This window comes from Spermophilus citellus (assembly GCF_964194105.1).
Source record: "Spermophilus citellus genome assembly, chromosome: 2".
Lineage (NCBI taxonomy): Eukaryota > Metazoa > Chordata > Mammalia > Rodentia > Sciuridae > Spermophilus > Spermophilus citellus.
In genome coordinates, this window is record NC_138183.1 from 149,496,284 (window position 1) to 149,516,103 (window position 19,820).

General features: G+C 48.6%; 1 protein-coding gene across 1 annotated transcript in view; it reads right to left on the reverse strand.

Moving 5' to 3' along the window:
• Positions 1 to 19,820, reverse strand: part of GRIK4 (glutamate ionotropic receptor kainate type subunit 4) — a 418,526-nt gene that overhangs the window by 288,415 nt on the left and 110,291 nt on the right. The window contains exon 2 of the mRNA XM_081281772.1: positions 3,104 to 3,208. The gene's annotated coding sequence lies outside the window, so the exon portion shown is untranslated. The remainder of the gene's footprint in view (positions 1 to 3,103; positions 3,209 to 19,820) is intronic.

The window sequence follows — 19,820 nt, forward strand, 5'->3', positions numbered from 1 at the left end:
CTCCACTAGGGAATGAGGACTTCCACCTACTCTTAAGGAACAGCACCCCAGACTGAACAGAAGAGGAAGGGGGGAGGGTCACCCCTAGCCCCAGGCCCCCGGCATTTTCCCATGCTAGACAGTGGGGTGGGGAAGAGGCTGCGTTTAAGTCCAGTCCCTCCACTCGCCAGCTGTCTCAGTTTTCTTGTTTTGTAAAAGTGACAATGATCCCTCTTAGAGGAGCTGACCTGAGGAATAACTAAGCTAACATAAACATAGGAGAAGCTGTTGAAGAGGGGCCATGAGAATTCCAGTTCCTCCCTGGCTGCAAATACCAAGGGCAGAAGCACACATTGCAGACCATCAGAAGGTTCCACGCCTGCTTCTGTGGCCTGCTAAAAATTAACCCCCTCCCCAGCTTCCTCCACCAACTCCTCCCTTCCTTCCTGATATCAACTGCAAAGCTGTGAAGGGGGATGCCTCCCCCCAGGGCAGTAGGGTTACTGTCCCCCACCCACTGGCAAGACCTCTCAGACACCTTAAGATTCAGAGTCAATAACCAAGCAGCTCTTCCCCCGTCACAAGGATGAGAATAGAGCTGGTGAGCACCTGGATATGCTAATCTCAGGAAAGGAAAGCAGAAAACATTTGAATGTTTCCTTCTCCTGCCCTCAGACAATCCAATAGAATGATGAGCAAAAGATCTGAATAGATACTTCACTAGATAATGTATTCCAATGACCTGCACAAATTTGAAAAGGAGCTCTGCTTCATTGGGCATCAGGAAAATATGACTTTATAGCATAACAATTATATGTTTACCCACCAGAATGGCACCAAAAAAAAAAAAAAAAACACCATCAAGTGTTAGTGAGGGTGTCGAGCAACTGGAACTCTCACGCAGTATCAGTGGGACTGTAAATGCATTCGGCTGCTTTGGGAAACCAGTCTACAAGCACCTTTCATAAACCCTAAAGACCCAACAACTCCTCTCCTGGCTACATCTCCCACAAAAATGCACAGATATGCTCACCAAAGACTTGGCCTGGAACACTCAAAGCTGCACTCTTTGGATTTCCTCAAACTGGACGATACGCAAAAGTCTAGTAGCAGAAAGGGGAAACATACTGCATATTCACACAACGGAACGGGATGCAGAAATGTCAACACAACACAACAGCCAAGGCCTCAGCAAGGATGGCTCTCATCAATATAATATGAGCAAAAGAAACCAGGCACACGATTCTATCTACGCAAAGTGCAAAATGGGCAAAGTTATGCTGTGCGGTCAGAAGTCCAGTTAGCGGTTAGGGTGTGCACTAGCATGAGGGCTTCCAGGATACGGGCCTTTTCTTTTTATGCTGTACTTCTGAAAAAAAAAAAAAAAAGGTGTTTTTTTTTTTTTAATAGCATCCCGCCTCTCCAACTTGCAGTTTCCTGTGCACAGTGTCCCCTCTCCCTGCAGCATGCTCCCCTCCTTGCCCCTGCCACTTGCCAGAATCAGTGTCCCCTCTCCCTGCACCATCACTGCCACCACGGTGGCTGTGACAGCAGCACTTTTCCCTCTATGGCTGCCACCTTTGTGTGTCTCTGCCTGGGATCACTGTCGCTCCTTAAGGGCAAGGGCTGTTTCCAGCTTCCTGTTGGGTCCCCAGAGACTACTTAGGCACAATGTCCTCACAGTACCTACTTGCTCAATGAATGGAAGGCCTTAAGCAATCCCCTGCTAGACGAAGACAGAGGGAGATAAAGGGGAGAGGAATGGGATAAAGCAACTGCACTGTTGGCAAGTCAGGCCCAGAATCTTTGTCCCCTAATTCACGGGTGTTAGTGCAGAGATAGGTTAAAGCAAACACAGTCTCAAGGGAAGCTAGGCGTTGGTGCTTGTTATGGATAAAGTTGATTATTCAGTGATTATCTGTCTCCTCACTACCATGTGAGCTCAACAGAGGTGGAACTGAGTCCTTGTCCCTCTAGTGAGGTTTCAAGTTCCAGGATCCAGGATCTGGAGTGCTCGGCCTGCATATACAGGCCTCCCTCAGTCCTGGCAAGGAAAGTGCTATGTGATTTCCCAGATGGAAAAGGGGGTCTTGTCCTGTTTCTCCAAGATCAATGCTTTTTTTTTTTAGCCCTAAATTATTAAAATATTTTTAGTTAATAAAAGCCAAGCTGTTAAGTTTTAGACTAGACTCATTTTAACATTAAACTAAAATTAAGACATCAAATTTCTTTGTGAAGGATCTGGAAGCTTCACCTTCCTGCCTCATGTGGAAAAAGTGAAGACAGAAAAAGAAAGAGGTGGAGTCAGAGCCCTGCCCAGCCCTGCCTCTGTGTGACCTTGAGCGTCACACTTCACTGTTCTTGCGCACAACTGCCTCATCTGTAACAGTTTGTGTGGTGGATTAAATACAATAAAGAACACGGAAAAAATTTCCAAACCACTGAGCCCTCCACACGTTCAACATGGTGGTTTGTTTTATTCTTGTAAAGTTTAGGAGGAGATTATTTCTCATCATCCTGCTCAGGGTCACACAGCTGTAATCCAAGGCAGCCCCAGACCTCCGCCATCACTGTTCTGAAATGTGGTCTCCAGTCTTCAGGGCCATGAACGACATAAGCCGAACTTGCTCAAATTGAGTGTAGTTCTGTCATCAAATAAAATTTACACGGGCTAATCTGACACCTATTTAGCCATCTGAATAATAATTGTCATGCAGCCTGCTGATCAAGCATACCTAGAAAGCATTTGATGTAAGTGACTGTATTTAGTATTACTTTTATACAACCTAACCAGATTTTTACAGTTCTTTCCTCTTTGACAGTTCACTTATCTGCTCGGTGATATTTATTGAGGCTGTAATATATGCCAGGCTCTGTTGTAGGCTCTGGGGATACAGTCAACCTCAGAGAACAAAGAGTTGAGAAACATACCCTTCCCATACAATTGAGGGCGTTGTTCTGAACACCCTGGGGCAGCCATGCCAACTGCAATGGATACAGAGTCAGGGTTGGACTGAAGTCAGGCTGGATCTGGCTCTCAATCTTGTAAGGAATGATCTTGGGCACTGCACCCTTTGGAGCCTGTTTCCTTATCCACTGGAAACATGGGAAGAAGAATGCCTACCTCTGGGATGATGAGCACCAGGAAAGCAAGGAACAATTCGGACTTTTCCACCTGTGTCCCCAGTGCCTGGCACAGGCTGGCACATAGTAGGCACTCACAAAATATCTGTCGAAATAACGAAAGAATCCAATCAGAGAATGTGTGTGGACGACTCTGCCAGCCACCATGTATTTATAGTGAGTTACAGTTAGCATCCTTGCCCATGAGGAATATAATCCAGATACCGTTTCTCCACCCCTGCAAGCTCTCCTCCTTTGGCCCTCCACTGACCGTGGCTCCAGGGCACCATTTATCACATGGAACTGAGACAGCCTGACAGATGTGCTGTAGAGAGCTGGACTGGGAGTTGGGGCTTCCGCACTCTCCCCTCTGCTCTCCCTGGTACCTGCCTGGATGTTTCCAGACATTCCCCATTTTTTCCAGAAGGGAAACCTAATTAGTCATTTTTCACAATGGCAAGATTGCTCTGATCCCCGAAGTTAGGAGAGACACCCTTCAAATATCTCTTTCAGATCAAAGAGATATGTTCTATTTGGAATGCAAGCCCCAGGCGGGCAGGAGCTTTCTCTTATTCTTGGCAGCACCTCCAGCACCTTGGACAGTGCCTGGAGCATGGCTGCTACAAAGGAATGCTGTGGACTCCGTGAATGAATGAGTGCTTACTTAACTTTGCAGGGCAGGAGCATCTCTTTCAGGCACGCATCTACCTGATGTACTTGCTATGGGGCTGACATGGAGTAGAAGCTCAATAAACGCCTGCTGAGTCACGCGCAGTGGCCGATAGTGTGACAGGTACAGCCTGCTGACAGCTCACTGCATTCTGAGGTGCACACTCTGTCTGGACCCCTGCAGCCCGGCTGTGCTGAATGACCTCTCCCCTCCTGACTCGCCTGCAGTCCCTCCACTGCTCGCTCGCTCTCTCTCCCTCTCTCTCTCACCTCATAGGCTGCTACATCATTAATCGTGTTTTTCTGGGGTGGGATGGAGAGAAAGCTGACAGTCACCAGACAGTGTTTGGTGGCGGGGAGGACAGACAAAATCAGAGGGGCAGCCAGATTAATTACAGGTTTTCTCTCAGTTATGGGCAACAAGATCTTGATTACCCCTCCTGACGCTCCAGGCTCCTCAAGACAAATGGATGTGGGCTTCTCCGCTGTTCTCTGACTCCCCCTGGCTGGGAGAAACTCTAAGAAGCAGCCAGCACCTGCCTGGAGAGTGCGGGGGAGGCCAGGGAAGGGGACAGAGGCAGCCCTAAGCCCTGTGGCCTCCTAGAGGTGAGCTTTGGGGCCTAATACATTTGGGTGCACTTGGTAGGTATATAGTTTCCATGGTAATAAGTAGGAGATGGGAGGAAGCTGGACTATCCTGGGAGTTGGGGGCCAGCGTGCCCCCTCACTCTGTCAGTCAACTCTTTGAGCCTCAGTTTCTGATTCTATAAAGTGAGGGAATTAGACTAGATGTTCTCCAAGGTTCTTTTAAGCTCTGAAATTCCACAGTTCTCAGAACTGAATTTTATAATATTGATTGGATATTTGCTATGAGCAAAGGACCATTTTGGACTCATTTGCTCCTCAGAAGACCCCTGGGAGGCAGATAGGCCTCTACATCTGCAGATGTAGAAGCCAAGGGCAGAGAGGTTGAGTGACTTGCCAAGGTCACTACACTGGCAAATGGAGGAACTGGGCCGTCCTCAGCTCCAGGACCCTGCTCTCTTCCACCACCTTCAACACCCACCTTCTCTTTGTGTCCCAGAACCGAACACAGAGTTGGCCCCAGGGAGATGGCAGAATGCGCTTGGGATGACCATAATGATGTTGGAGGACAAGCCCATCACAGTGCAAGTGGACCCTGGCCATCTGCACATCTTGCTGAATCAGGGGCGGCGACGGACCAATGAGAAGGAGGGGGCTCTCTGGCAAAACCTTCATCCTGATGCCCTCAGGAGACTTAGGGTTTCCCACAGGAGATGCCCCCCAGGAGTCTGTGGTGAGTTTTGATGAGACAGCTTGCCCTGGTGCCACAGGAGGTCAGTACCTGCCCCAGGAGCAGGACCTGGTCTGACTTCTTAGGATGAACTGAAGAGCAGCAGCCAAGCTGCCTGCCCAGCATGGGACTGACCCTAGAAAGGGTGTCCCATGAGCACTCCAAGTATAGGGATGTGGTAGCACCCAGACACAGGACTAGGAACAACCCCTCTGGATTTTCAGGCTCTACTGGGCAAGAGGAATGACTACCCAACCTTTTCCCCCTCTAATCCACTCCCTTAGAGATTTCAGAAAGATGCCCCTGATGCACCTCTAAATAAATATCCCTCACCAGAGGCCAGGGTTTCCATCCCAGCTGCCACTGTGTGTCCTTAAGCTGATTGCTTAACCTCTCTGAGCTTCAATTCCTCAATTGAAAGACTCAGATAATGACCCCTGGAAAAGTCGTGGCCTGGACCTTAGGTATGATGCTATTGATAAATGTGAACTCCCTTCCTTTCACCTCTCCATCCCCACTCAACACTTCCCTCCAGGTCTTGTACATAAGAGTTCCCTGGCCCATGTCCACATCTTCTCCCAACAAGATGGTCTCCCACGCCTGCTTGTAAGTAGTGTGAATCCACAGCCCTCACATATTCAAAGTGCTGCTGCAGGTCAACATCCCCGGAAGCAGTCACCCTCCTCCCCCACTGAGCTTCAGGCTGGCACAGAAGGAAAGCCAGCAGATTGCAGGAGGAGACTGGCATGACCTTGGACCCACCACTTAACCTCTCAGGGCTTCAATCTCCTCTGCTGTAAAGTGGGGAAATTACTCTCATGCCATCTACCTTACAAGGTTGCTAAGGGGCTCAAATGAGATAATGGATGCAGAATTGCTTTGCAAATGAGTAAAGTACTCTTAAAGCAAAATGGTATGTATTGTTTCCATACCCTGGTCTGCCCAAAGCATACTGACGCACTTGGTGTCGCTGTACAATTTGTGTTTCCCTCATTCAATGACTGCATCTGCCAAGTGTCCCCTGCACGACAAGCAGTTTTCCAGGCCCCGAGATGCAATCCCTGGCTTCATGGACCTTCCAGTCTGGGCTGTTTAGATACATGAATTAGAGTGTTTATTTTATTTATTTATTTATTTGTTTGTTTATTTATTTGGTACTGGGGATTGAACTCAGGGGCACTCAACCACTGAGCTACATCCCCAGCCCTATTTCATATTTTATTTAGAGACAGGGTCTCACTGAGTTGCTTAGTGCCTAACTATTGCTGAGGTTGGCTTTGAACTTGCCATCCTCCTGCCTCAGCCTCCTGAGATTACAGGCATGCCCCATGGCACCCGGCTATGAATCAGATCTTCAGATAAGTAGACACCATCTTTACAGATGGCAAAGGGAAAGTGCAAGGTGTCAGGGAGGGACATCTTCCCTGAGGATGACCAATTTGACAGGAGTTAGCTTCAGTGGGGGCAGTGGGGTGGGGCAGGGTGGAGATCAGGGCAGAGAAATCAGCATGTGAGACCAGAGGCCTCTGATAGGACAAGGCATGGTGGCTTTCAGAAATGGCAAGGTGTCCACACAGAGCAGAAAGCTGAGGGCTGTTTCTCTGTATCTGCTGTGGTGAGGTCTAGCCCTGCTGGTAGGCATGTCCTTTCTGAAGACAAAAGCCTGCTCCCTCTGTCTTTGCTGCAGCCTAAGCTGATTTTCCCCATGAACCTCAGGCTGGGCCCAGCACCCTTCACAGAAAAGGCGCGGCAGCCACAGCATCCCCATCTCCTTCCCACTGAAAAGGAGGTGGTTAGCGGTAAGAAGATGGAGAGCTGATCACCAGCACTGCAAGCCGGGGAGGTGGAACGAGGACCACAGGGTCAGAGGGGAAGGGCAGGACTGGCTGGGAATGGTGAAAAATGGCCCTGGCATTTATCTGAGGCCACCAGGCTGGGCCCCAGGAGAGACGAGCTGGCAGAGACCACGTGAGCTGAGGCTTTGAAACAAAACAGTCCAGTTCTGGAGCTGTGTGAAACACATTTAGAGCCGAAAGACCTTGCAAAGGAGTGTCCACAGAGGAATGGAGTGGGCAGGGGGAAGAGAGGTGGATGGAACAGCTTTTAGGATGGTATTTAAATCACCTCCCAAACATGGGCTTCTCCTCTGCTAGGAGCCTCTCTGGTGTTGGAAGGAGGAGGGCTGTCCTGCAGGGGCTGGTCTCCTGTGTGTACTGCAGTCTTCCATGACAATGTCTGAAAGGTGCAGGCCACTCAGCCTGGAGAAGAGGCGGGGGTCCGGAGGCAGTTGTGCAACAGGGTGACACGGTCAGAATTTCACCACCGGAAATCAGAGAGGAATTATTCTAGACTCAGATGATGGTGCTCAGGTCAAGACCACAGGAAAGCACTCTAACCAGTATCAGCGACAACGAAACCCTGAGGCTGGGAGCTGCTGGGTCACAGACACGGAACTCCCTGACCTGGCTCTGTCACACCCAGGTGGACATCTCACCACACACATCCTGCCAATGGTCACTTCTCATGCACATCAGCCTTTCTGACACCTGTGATAACACTGTCAGAAAGTAAGACTTTATCATTTTCCCCTAAATTCCAGGCAGAGGTCAGGAAGCAGCTACCCCCAGACCCAAGCATTTCTTGAAGAAACCCAGGCCCAGGCTCCAAGCACTCCCAGAAGTCAGGAATAAGATGATAGGACATGTAGAAACTTTAAAATGACAGTCCATAGCAAAGTAAGTGATGTCCCCCTGCAATTCAGAATGACAGACCTAGTCTAGAGTCACCCAAGTTCAGAACAATCACTGGGAATTGCTTGAAAGCATCATGCGTGGTCTCTCCCACGGTCCCTTCTGCCCAGTTCAATTTTCACCAATTGCCATTCCCCCTCAATGAGGAGCTCAGAGTAGAAACTGGCTGCTGGCCAGCTGCTCCTGGACGGGGGGTTAGGGGACCACAGTGAGGAATAGGAAGGAGACTCACTTTTCATTCTAAAGTGTTCTCTGTTGTTTGCATTTTTAACAAAGAGGTTGGATTGCTTTTTCAATTAAAAAACTTGGTTAATCATTTTTTTAAAAAACCACACACACAATAAAGCATCTGATTCTCTGTGTGGCTGATTCTAAGACAGGGCCATTCTCCTTAACCCCTGAGTCAGGGTCCCTCCACTGTAGAGTGAGGCTAATCAGCCCTCTGCTCAGGCCCAGGTGCTCGGTGATGCTGGGCCTGCCCTGGTCTCTCCAAGACTCTCTGACTCTTCCCCATCCCAGGTGCTCTGGCTCTCCAACAAAGCCAAGTTGCTGCTCAGAGCTGTCCCTGGAAGTCCACCCTAAAACTCACTCTGTTCTCTTACCCCTGCCCCAGTTATCACCCTCCTGAGAAAACGTGCAGTCCCAGTACTTGCCTTAGAGACCCCTGCTCTGGTACTTAGATGGGTCTCAAGCCCTGTGCAAGAAGAGGGCCCTCCCTCAGGCAGGAGAGGCCTGAGAAACCATCATACTCAGCGTTCTCCCAGGGGTCCGAATGCAGAGGGCACTCTCTCCAGGAACTGTCCTAGGTTTCTGCATTTGTCACAGGCTACAGAAGAGAACCTGTCAGGGCCTCATCACCCTCTCTCTGCCAGTGGCTTCAGCCAATCAGTCTGTAGGATGAGAGTCCAGGGATTGAAGGCTTTTTCCCCTCACTTTCTTCAGTCACAGGGTGCCCTGGGAAGATCCCAGGCTTCCTTAGCAAAGCAAGGGGCTTCTTCTCACCTAACACCCCCACATACCTGCCAACCATGGGGAAGTGGAAGGCATACATGTATACAAGGTAATACATTCCTTGGTGAAGGAATACATGTTTCCAAAATCTCGGATCCAGCCACAAGACATAGGGAGAAAGATCAAGAATGCTCTACGTCAGCCAGAAGCAATGGCGCATGCCTGTAAGTACTGCAACTCAGGAGGCTGAGGCAGGAGAATCACAGGCTCAAAACCAGCCTCAGCAATTGAGCAAGACCCTCGGTAACTCACAAGACCCTGTCTCAAAATAAATACAATAAAAGGGGTAGAGATGTAGCTCAGCAGTAAAGCACCCCTGGGTTCGACCCCTAGTACCAAAAAAAAAAAGTGCTGTATGTTCTCCAAGAGGGGGGCTGCCACATGGGCATGAGCTGGGCACATCCTGGCCCCAGCAACTGGGGAGCACTGCACCAGCATCCATGCTGGGTGCTAGCAGCCATGGGGACTCTCAAATATGCTGCCTTCCCCCAAGGAGCTCCTGGCAAAGTATGATGTCCTCCAGCAAAGAGTAAGAGCGCACCAGAGCTCAGGATGCATCTCGGTGACAAAGCAGCGTGCACACGGCAGAGCAGCCTTTGCCACCAAATGAGGGAACAGGCTGGAAGACCGAAGAGGGAAGCACCCTGGGCCCCTGCAGTTGGAGCAAGAACCTTGGAAAATGCAGGCCACAGACTCGGTGAAAGACACATGCTGCATGGGAAGAGACTTCCCAGGTATGTGCTGGGAAAAGCAAGGGCAGTGACCAAACCAAGCTGCCAGGTCCCATTGTGTCTGAGCAGCCTAGAAACAGGAAAGTGTATGATTCTGAAAGAGATGGGATTCTAGAAGGCCTCAAATGCCAAGGTTAAAGAGGTTGGATTTTGTCCTCCAGGCAATAAAGAGCTACTGAGGGTTTCTGGGTAAGGGAAGGCAGGACCCGGGCATACCAAAGGGCCTAGAGAGTAAAGGCACTTAGTCACGTGCAAAGGGCACGGGAACATGGCGACCCAGCTCTGATGGGACCTGACCAGATACCACCCGCACATCAGGGCATTGGGATTTTCCCACAAACTGGAAAAGTTTCTGAGCAGCCTCACGTCGGGGAGAAGCTTGTACTCTGTGAGTCTCCAAGGGAGGCAGAGCCCGGGCAGCTCCGGAGCCAGCCTCAGCAGGACATGGGACATCAAGCACACTGAAGTCTGAAGCAGGTCCAGTCCCAAATGTGGAGCTTGACAGTGGGGTGATTTTGTAAACAAGGGTCTGAACTTGGAGTCAGAAGGCCGCCCTCAAACCCAGCTCTGTACTTGTTCACTGTCTGATCAAAATCCCTTGGCACCTGAGCTTCCCATGAAATCGAAGACATACTGCTTGCCCTACATACTTCATTGTTGTTCAAGGTCAAAGAAGAGGTTACACATGAAAAATGCTTTGGAAACACACAATCGGACTTAGAGAAGGCTTTTTCTAAATGAGATCTCTGTAGTTGGTTAGTTCCTAGCATTCTTCCCCAACACCCCCCAGCACCTCGCTCCCCGGGCTAGGTTCTACAATTACATGTCTGGTTCCCTATCTCTTAGATTTGTTGAACAGATGAATGATTTATCTTTGTTTTCTATAAAACACCCAGGACAATGTTTTCCACCTAGTTAGAGCTCAGTAAACGTATGATTGATTAATTAATACAAGTGAATCTAGAAGAGGATGTTTAAATCCTATTCATCTTCCCCCTACTCTGAGACTTACCATAATAGCAATGCTAGAAAAAAAAAGTAATTAGAATGGCAAGCTGGAGATCTGTCCTGTCCCCTCCACCCACTAAGCTTTACACAATTCATGTCCACTAGAGGCAATGTGGCGGTCACCAACAGCAACTCCACACTTTAAACAGAGCTCCCTGCTATTCACTAGGTCTAGGCACGCGATCAATCTCTCCAAACCTGTTTCCCCACCCATAAAATGGAGGGAATGTTAACTATCCTTTAGGTTGCTTTCAAAGATCAGCTGTGATCTTTGCACGCCTGCAAACAGTCAGTGCTCCATGCTTGACAGCTGGTATTGTGATTAGTGCTATTATTGTCCAGAGCCAAATCTCCACAATTTGGGGAGGAGGGAACTGGTGTTTGGGTAGAGATTTTCCATCAGTGTAGATGACTGCCACTGCTCTGTGACAACCAATGGATTAAGCTTCTCATTGCTTCAAATGGGAGAAGCAGTTGGACCCCCAAAGCCATCTTAACATCCCAATATCGAATGGCATCTGGGGCTGGGGGCACTGAATGGATCAGGCGCCCTTATGGTGCTAACCCAGCGTTAATGGTGCAAGTGAATTACAAACAAGGCCCACCTGCTGTGCTCAGCAACAAAACCCTGCAGGAGGGTAATTGCCCGGAACTTGAGCACAGGGGGACACAGCGGGCATGGAACACATTAACCACGGGAAGAACAACTTCTCAACACTTTCATTTCCATGCGACCCAAGGAGAAGCCAGTAGGCAAGGGAACTCTCTAGAACTGAAGAAAGAAGGTGCTTCCAGATGACCAGCACAGCTGGCTGTCTAGTCCAGCTGCACACAGCCTGGTGGCCCCTAGTAAGCTTGGGCACCAAGGATGTCCAGCATCTCTCTGAGTTCAAACCAGGGGCTCCATGCCATAAGCAGGCAGCCTCCATGACAATGAGACCCCCACCCACGTGAGTGATCAGGAACAGATGATGGGCTCTCCCAGGCTGGGGAGGCAGTGGTGGCGTAAGTCCACTCCTCGGTACATCCGTTTGCACATCTGCACACTCAACATGTGTTTATGGAAAGAACGCTAATGTGACACATTCTTTCCGGGGGCTCCCCGTCTGCAGGGGAGACAGGCATCAGTCACCCAGTACAGGCCAGAAGCTGCGGTAACACAGTCCAGGCACAAGGCAGTGCTGGCACCAGGCAGAGAGCTCTCAGGGCTGCCCAGGCACGATCAGGAGGCTTTGCAGAAAAAGAGACCCTTACACTTGTCTTGAGACCCTCACACACACACAACTTACAACACACTGCATACCACACATGCGCATGCGTTCCATGCAATACACACCCATACATGCATGTATGCACGTGTACACGTATACACACACACACACACACACAAAGTGCATGTACATACACCATACATGTGTCCTCAGATTTTAGGCACCTAAAGGGGAGATCCAGGATTCCCACAGCTCCACCGGGTTCTTAACATGCTCTAAGACAAAGAAGAAAAGGATACATTCACATACACTCAGAGAGCAACCTTATCTTTGACTACTTCATTGTCTATTGCAGGCAAGAAAAGGGAACCCCTTCTCTCTCCCCTTCTAGTGGAAGGTTTGCTAGTGACCTGAGAGGTGACTTCACAGCCCTGAAACAAACAGCTTATTGATTCTGATTTCCTACAGCCCTGGCTGCAAGAACAGCCTTCCTCCTCCTGAGAGCTCAGGCCACGGCAAGGCCATGTCTGGAGAAGCAGGTGAATGCATTCCTTCTGGAAGGCTGGTGCTGCAGTATGGATCTGGAGTACTCCACAAAGGCCCTCATGTTAAAGGCTTGGCCCCCAGCCTGAGGTGCTATTGGAAGGTGGAACCTTTAATAGGTTGCACATAGTGAAAAAAAGCTTAGATCATGGGGGGGCATTCCTTGAAGGGGATGTGGGGACCCTGGCCCCTCCTGCCTGTCTTTTTGCTTCCTGGCTGCTCTGAGGTAAACAGGCCTCCTCTGCCACATGCTCCAACTGCCATAATGTAATGTGCCTCAATACAGACCCCAAAGCCATTGAACTGAAACTAAAACTGTGAGTCAAAATAAATCTTTCCTCCTTATAAGCTGTTCATCTCAGGTATTTTGTTATAGTAACAGAAAGCTGCTGATACAGGTGGGTTCAATTCTCAGCTCCCTCACTTACTGGCTGCAACAAAGACAGTAACTTCTCTGAGCCTCATTTGCCTCATGTGTAAAATAGAGGTAATAATAGAATTAAAATAGAGGTAATAGTATTTACCTCATAGAACTGTTGGAGTTTCAAATGAGAAACACTACAAAGTGCCTAATACTGTGGCTGGTACATAGGTAAGTTCTCACTAAATATATTACAAATTTAATTCACAATGGTACCACATTCCTGCAGCCTAGAAACAAACAGCTATATTGATTCTGATCCACATGTTTAATCCAGGAAAGTACATTTTCATCTCTATTTGAAAGGGATTTTTTTTTCGGGGGGAGATGGTTATGTTTTTAATGTAAGAGCACTCATTTTCTTCAAGTCTATTAGTTACCATGTAGACAACACACAAACATAAGCATATACATGGACATACCACACAATAGAGACAGAATGCAAAGATTCTATAGCTTCCATTTAGATTTATCTTTGCCTTTTTTTTTTTTTCAGAGACACATATTTGTTTAGGAAAGCAGATATGTATTTAAGAGAGAATGCAGGCTCCCTCATGGGAGAGACATCCCTTGGGGTAAAGTAAGAGATACATTCAAGGGAGGATGTGGCCATCTCAAGTCACAGCTTTTAGGGTAAAGCAAGGAATATGTATTCAAGGGAGAGTGTGGGCCTTCACCAGAGGGAGAGACAGCACATTAGCCAATTTTTAAAAGGTTTTCCAATAGAATATTGACTTGATCATCTCCTAAGCAATCCTAATTCCTAAAGTTGCATTTCCAAAGGTCTGACTCTTAGTTGAAACGAGATGGAAAATTTATATCTCTAAGACACCGTTCTTAGCCATCCTGTTGACATGAACCTGTAGGCCAGCTACTCGGGAAGCTGAGGCAGGAAGATGTAATCCTTTTTTGCTCTGTTGCCTCAGACCTAATGTTTAGCACACAACAGAACCAATTTAAGAATGTCGAATGTTCCCCCATGGAGGGAAACATAAAGCAAGTCATTCTGAGTTAAATTTCCCCATTTTTCCCAAGTATGTGCAAGTTGAGTCACCATGATCACCAAACATAAATCCAGCTGGAGTACCAAATGTTGGTTTCTCCCCTAAAATACTTCCTCCTTTCTTGAATTGCTGTTCCCCATTTTAGCACAGGCTCCCCTTCTCCAAGAGAAAAATTAAGAAGCAAAAGGCAAATTTAGATAATGGAGCAGTAGCAGAAGGAAAAAAAACCAAAGGCTTGCAAGCAGAAGTCCTGATAAGCAGGACGTGGGCACACACCAGAAATCCCAGTGACTCAGGAGGCGGGGCAGGGGCATTGCAAGTTCCAGGTCAGCCTCAGCAACTTAGCGGGACCCTGTCACGGAATAAAAAAATAAAAGAACCGGAGATGTAACTCAGTGTAAAGTGCCCCTAGGCTCCATCCCCAGGCCCCCCCCAAAAGAGAAAAGAAATTGAAAACCAAGTCTAACAATATCTGAATGCAAGTTCAGGGTCACCCTGAATGACTTAGAGAGGCCCTGTCTCAAAACTGAAAATGAGAAAAGGGCCAGAGAGGTAGCTCAGCAGTAGACCACCCTTGGCTTCAGTCCCTACCCCTCAAAAATATGTCTGTGAAAAATTCCCTAGAGATATAAAGTCCAAAGGACCTGGTGGTACCTCGGTGCCTACACCTACAGGAGCAGATTTAAAGCATTTAGAATTCCAATTGCCTTTGTCTTTCCCCATGAGTTTTACTATCTGGGAGGGGAATCATGCCTTTCTTTCCTCCCTACACCATCGACCCTGTGCCCTCTTTGTTGGAGTATAAAAACCCGTACATGAGGGACTTCCTCTCCTTCGCCTGATCTTCAACAAAACAACTCCAGGTGGAAAGATCTGCTAAGCGGCCATCTTTTATCCAAAAAACACACACACGGGCCACACAGTGACACAATGGATGACAATTCCTTTTCTGTCATAGGGCTCCAACTGAAAGCTCTCCCGTCAGCAAGTATGTGGCCCAGAGGACTTAGGTGGTATTGAAACTAAGTTGTCCATTTCAGAAATCAAAGTAGTTATAAACAGACAAAGAGGAACGGCCAAAAACTACTCTCCAAACAACTTCCCCCTAAAGGAGGTTCTAAGGATCTTCCTGGCCTTCCGAATGTCACCCCACACCAACAAGTACCCCAAAATGATCCAACTAAGGTCCAAACAGCTGTTTAAAACCTGAACACACAACACAAAAAGATCCCCAGTGTGCACCCCTGTGTGACATACCAGCTAGAGCCTGTCAGCTGGCAAAAGACCAGAGACCATTTCCTTCCACACCCAAGTATTCAGAGACAACCAGTGAGAACCCAGGAGAGAAGGGAGGAGCCACAGATGAAAAGACCTCTGACAGCCACCAGGGATATCCCTAAAGTCCTCCACTACCATGGGATCAGCTCACCTCAAACAGGACCAGCCTGGGTTTGGTAAGTGGCACTAGGTGAACAAATCACAGGACACTCAACTGAAGGTTCTGGGCTGTGCTATAACCTCCAGCTCCCACACGCCCTGGCCTATGGCTGCCACATGCTGTGCACAGCCTCACTGTTCCTCAAGCACACACAGCCTGCGAGTTCCCACCCTGGGCTGTGCTCACACTCTGCCCTGGGCTGTGCTCACACTCTGCCCTGGGCTTTGCACCCTTCCCCTGAAGAGGTGGCACACTCCCTCACCCTGGTCCACGCCACAAATGAAATCCCTGCCAGGGACCTTTATCCTCCTTCCCCATCTCCCTTTATTCCCGTAGGACACCTCACCTCCTGGCCTATCTTCACACAATTCACTTGTGTATAGAATCTCTAATTTACACGCCTTCCCCTGAATATGCGTCTAAGAGGTGAGTTCCTCAAGAGCAAGATTTTTATCTCCTTTGTTCTTTATTCGTCCAAAGCACCTAGGACAATTCCTGTCACACAACAGATGCTCCATGAATGTGCTGGCTGGATCTGGGAGCCACTTGTGTAGACAGTAACCCGGATGAAGATGAAGCCCTCCCAGTCTGACTGAAGGCTGTGTGCATTCTGGGCAGGGGCTGTGGCCACTAGGAGTCTCCTATTTCTGCGAGCAGAAGGGTAGCCTCAGGAGCATGTAGATTTAACACCTTCGTATTGATTATTGTGACAATTCAGAGGGCGAGGCAGCATTAGAATCTTCCTACTTGCAAATTTTTGACAGCAAACAAGATGAGGTGAAGAGGAAGACACTAGAGAATATCAAGAAGTTCTTGTCTGGATACAAGGAGAAGCCAAGGCCAGAGCGCAGCTGAAGGCAGGCCACCGGGCACCGCTTACCAGCATGCAAGAGCCCCCGGAGAGGGAGAGGGTGGATCCTCACAGCCTGGAAGTCAAGGGAGACAAGGAGCACAAACCTGGTTTCAGAAGACGGATCCCAGGGTCTGAGAACTGCAAAGGAGCTTGGAGACCATCCAGCACAGGCATGGGCTTCAGGGGTATGAAAATGAGGCTCCATGACTTAATCAAGGCCAAGAGTTTGTACCAGAGCCTGTTCTAAACGCCCAGCCTCCAGAATGTTCCATCAATGTCCTTTTTATGACAGCACTCACTCATTAAGACTTTTTCAAAGTATCTCCCACAAACCAGCCTGTCCTAGGTATTGGGGACACAGCTGTGCACAAGACAGAGTATGTATGTTAGGAAAAACATACCTGTCACTATCAAGTCCAAATCCTAAGGGAACGGCGTCATCGCTGGTTGCCATGGGAACACTGGGCTGGGGTACTCAAGCCAGGCTTGGAGGGTCAAAGAAGACTCCTCAGAAGAAAGGCCATTTAAGTAGAGACCTGAACAATGCGTTGCAATCAGCCAGAGGGACAGGGAGGGGTGGGTGGAGGGAACAGCCCAAGTGTGGCCCAAAGGGAGAGGAAACAGCCAGCTTTAGTGATCCTGAAAGCTGTGAAGGGTGCTGCCCCAAGGGAACAAACCCACAGCATCATCCAAGGGGTCCTTAACGGCCAAGCTAAGAAGTCTGAACTGTATTCCAAGGGTGCTGCACGGCCAGGAAGGGTTTAAGCTCAGGGGTGGCATAGTCAGAATTTCTTACAGAAAGATGGCTCTGACTGCAATTTGAGAATAGTTTTAGAGGAGTTAGTCTGGAGTCTGGGAGGTTCATTAGGTGGGTCCTGAAGAAGTCCTGGAGAGAGAGGGGGGCAATATAAGTAAGACAGAGGTGGTGGAGGATGAGAGCTAGAGATGGATGTGGATCCCAGAGAAATAGGAAGCAAGAATAGATGGCAGCCTTCCAGACTTAGCAACTGCTCTGGCGGTGGGGCCACATGATGCGCAGAGTCTGGGGAGGGGGAAATGACCTCCCCAGAACAGAGGAAGGAAAAAGCAAGAGAAAGGGACAATCAACCCAGAGACACCAGAACCACCCGTGCTGTGTGTGTGTAGCAAGCAGGGCCTCGCGATTCTGCAGTCCAGAGCTCAGGTGGCTCCTGGCCCGTGCTCCAAGTTCACCTTCCCATCTCTGTCCATGGTGTTGCTGGTGCAGCTGAGCCTATGAGCAGGTGTGTGCTTTGTAGACAGTGACCAGTCTCACAGGAACTGATCCCCTGCTCTTCCAAAGTTAAGGGCCACCTTGGATAGAAACATTAAGAAAGGCACAGAAAATTGTTTTGAGTCCCTACAAAAGGCTGTCTCCTGCTCACCTACCACTTAGAGAAAACATAGAGAGATTACAGGGTGTGATGATAAAGAACACTGGACGCTGGGACAAATTCTAGCTCCATCATCCACTAGCTATGCCATCTCACACAGGTGACTTAACCTCCCTGTGACTCATTTACCCCATTTGGAAATGCAGATACCTCTTCAGAGGGTTGTGAGGGTTAAATGAGTCGGTATTTGTTAAAGAGCTTGGAAGAATACGTGGCCCATATTAAGCACTACAAAACTGATCAATTAACAAATGCAAAGATAGGGATACTGACAGCATCTCTAGGAACAAGATGAAGGGGTTGGGAGGTGCATTTGTGCAGAGAAAGTGGCCCCAGAGAAAGAAGGGGCACTCTGCAGCGTGGGCTTTGAGCACTCTGACACACCCCACTAGGGCAAAATATTGGTCTAAGGGAAATGAAGACATAAACCAGCTTTACCCTCAAATCACTCCAAGAAATAATTATTCTAGGTACAGATCTTCTTCAAGAAGTAATGTTTACTTCTGAACCATAGCAACGCAAATGGCTTTGATGTTTGTGGAATTTGACCAACCTCCACTTTAGTACTGGAGGTAGTCCTGCTTTCTGTATCAGTCTCTCTAAAGCACTGGAATTTACAGCACATTTGTTATGCAGCTCAGCAAAAGGTGTATGAATAAAGAATAACCTGCTCAATCAACACCGCGCAGCCGGAGAGGCAGCGGAGCTACTCGCTCTGCCTGTGAAAGGGATTTGCCAAGCGCCAAGGGAGAAAAAAAAAACAACAACCCTGTCCCACCAGGGCACCCTGACATTGCATTTCGACAGGCTCATGTTCCTGCCTCCACTCTGTCACTTGCTACTAAAAACAATACAGCCCAAACAGGAGGACACTCGCTTCCCCCTGGGAGCACCAGCTCCCTGCCTGTCTGGCCCTCCCCCATGCTGTGCTTCTAGAAACCAGTGGAAAAAGATTGACTCATGGATTCCCTCTCTCCCTCTCGCCTCCTCTCTATTTCCTCTTTCTTCCTGTCATCCTGCATCTTCTCTTTCTCTGCTGTTCTTCATGATTCTTCCCTCCCAGCTGGCCACCACATGCCTGGGGCCAGGGAGGGCCACAGCATGGGGGTCCTCAAAGACACACAGTGTCAGAGCTGGTTTTGCTTCAGCTTGTGCTGGGGCAGCAGGGAGGAGGGCACCCTGTGGAACTCCCAGAAAAGCCTGCTCCTGAAGGCCAGATTGAATTTTCAGACTTTAGCCCCAATTTCAGGACACCAGGACCCAGGTAGAGCCCAGAGCCCGGACGTCTCTCTTAAGGAAAGAATCTTAATAGATGCCCAAGGCTCCAGACAAGCTGTTTTTCTTAGGTATTGAGATGAACTGTAGGCAAAGGTGGGAAGCAACCACACTTTTAAACATCTACCACTGCCAGATACTGGCTTAGGAGCTGGAAATATCACTGTACAACTCTGCTGGCCTCATGGAATGTGGCAAGGTGCCATGGGGACAAACAGGAGTATCTATACTGCCCTATGGGTGCCCCGAGAGCTCAAAAACAAGCAACACTTATCTATGGTATTAGGAGTCAGGACAGCGGCTGAGCATGGTGGAGCACGCCTGTAATATCAGCAGCTCGTGAGGCTGAGACAGGAGGATTGCAAGTTCAAAACCGGCCTCAGCAACTTAGTGAGGCCCTAAGCATCTTAGTCAGACCCTGTCTCTAAATAAAATACAAAAAATATTTGGGGATGTGGCTCAGTGGTTAAGTGCCCCTGGGTTCAATCTCCAGTACTAAAAGAAGAAGTCAGGACAGTGGGCACCTTGGGGGAGTCACAGTGACTGGTTGGAAGTCTGGGAGGGGCAACTGGGTACTGTTTCTCAATCTGGATGCTAGATACAAGAGTGTATTCATTTTGTAAAAATTCAAAGCTGTACATTTAGGATTTGTATGTTTTCGGTGTTTGAACTACTTTGTAGAAAAGTTTACATTGAAAGAATTTTAAGAGATAACCTGGCAAAGCAGAGGTCACACTTGTGAACCCTCAGTTCCCCTCCTTCGCTGGCTCTCCATAATCACCCAGTGACCTCATGCCCCTTCCAACCGCTCATCACCCCCCTCACTCTACAGTCAACAGGAAAGCATCACATTCATTAATTCATACTAAACTCTTCATGACTGATAGTGGTTCAACCAAATTACCCCTCCACAGGGACTTCCTTTTCCATAAAGCTGAATTACTTTAACTAAAAATAATAACTACCATGCATCAGGAATAGGAGTGAGGAGAGATGGGATGAGAGTGGGGGGAAACTTTCCTAATACTCCTCAATTCACTTGATGTCATGGAAGTCCTATGTGACACTGCCGAGTGT